The sequence below is a fragment of the Gossypium hirsutum genome, chromosome A06 (genome assembly GCF_007990345.1).
Source record: "Gossypium hirsutum isolate 1008001.06 chromosome A06, Gossypium_hirsutum_v2.1, whole genome shotgun sequence".
NCBI lineage: Eukaryota > Viridiplantae > Streptophyta > Magnoliopsida > Malvales > Malvaceae > Gossypium > Gossypium hirsutum.
The window spans coordinates 20009888-20011645 of record NC_053429.1 but is presented as its reverse complement, the minus strand read 5'-3'; positions in this window follow the sequence as shown (position 1 = coordinate 20011645).

The following is a 1758-nucleotide window of genomic DNA, read 5'->3' as shown; positions in this document are numbered from 1 at the left end:
GCTATCTCGCAGTGCGGCCTCGAGTTCCTCTATTTTCCCTTTCAACTCTTCGATCCTGCTCAAACTAGCCTTTAGCTTAATTATCGAATTATGGCTACGATGTTGCTGAAGTAATCTTTCCAATTCAGCCACCTGAGCTCGTAACTTCTCCTTTTCGTTTTGGGTTTCTAACAAACTCTTCTTCAGAGTGTCCTCTCGTACTCAGGCATCTTGAAATCTTTTCTCCCAATGGTCGGCTCTAGTCTTTTCCTCTTTAATCTTTTGACGTAATTGCTCTGACGTTTTACCTAATCCGGCAGTTTTTATTGTTATACGAAGCTTCTTGTAATCGGTTTTCAGACTATCTAAATCTTCCTTAGCCTTGTTCATTCCTTTCCTTAACTTCTCGACCTCTAGCTTGTGGATATCGATGTCTAACCCCAACTTCATTTTATCTTCTTCTAGCTGCTCTATATTCTTCCCCAACTCTGAGTTTCTTTTCTCAAAATCTTGCTTAATGATCTCTAACTCGGATGGGATGACCCGTAAATGCTCCTCTATCGGTTGTGTGTTTCCTTGATTCTGCCTAGGGATGTTGTCGTTAACTCTCCTACCCCACCACCATTCATACTCGGGGGTCGTCATCAGGCCTGCAGTGAATCCTTTCATTCTTCGAGTTTGGTTCCATGCATCTGATATCTCGCGAACCCTATTTTTATAATTGTTGTCTTTATAGGGGAACTCACATTGTGCCAACCCTTATGTCACCAGTATAAACTGCCTTGGTCGATACTACCTTAACACCATCAGTGGAGCGTATCCAATAGCTCCCCATATTACAGCCAGAGGGACCCAGTCAAAATCACCGCACCTATATAAGATCTTGTCAGGAATCAACCACGGAGCCCTCCATTCAACGTCTTCGGTCCGTAAATTTTGGAGAATAGTTATCCACCTCTCTTGGAGATGTCGTCCCGCTTCAATGTGGCCACTAATTCTCTTAATGGGGAATAATCCTTAGAGAATACCCGATAGGAGACCTTCTCCACCTTCCAAAAATGACTGTGGAACCAAGCCAAAAGAAGCTGTGCGCAACCAATAAATCTTCCCTCGCCCGCTCTTCGGCATGTATTCAAGGATCGGAAAGTTTCTACTAGGATTGCCGGGACGGGTGTGGTACCTTTATCAAGTCAATCAAATAAATTTGAGACGGCTTCATCTATGTGTCCAAATGCTTTAGGAAAGACGATCAAATCGTAGAGACTTAAGGCAAAAACATCAACCCTTTTCTTCGAATCCGGGTGCGCAAGAATAAAATCCCTCAAATTCCTCCAAGGAATACATTTACTATCCCCTTTTTGCTTGATGCGGGTCGCAACCCATTGCTCGCTCATCCCCATGATATTCATCAATTTCTTCAAAAAGGGAAGGACATTAACAGGTTTTGAATAGGCCCTATCGGCCTGAATCTTCGGGCAATTAAGTAACGCTATGTATTCCTCCACAGTAGGTACTAAATCAACTCCTCCGAAAGTGAAGCAACTGTAAGCGGGGTTCCAAAATTGTGCGAGGGCCCAGAACAAGTACTTGTCCACCTTTACATCGAGCAAATAGGGTAGGTCGCCGTAGTTACAATAAGAGTTGTTTGACTTCGCCATTCCAACTATTCCATATATCCCTTAACTCTTGCAGGTCGTTCTGGGTCACACTGATGCGAGTGAAATCCCACAACTCTGATTCATATCCCTCGGTCAAACTATCTCCTTTCTCCTATTGCGT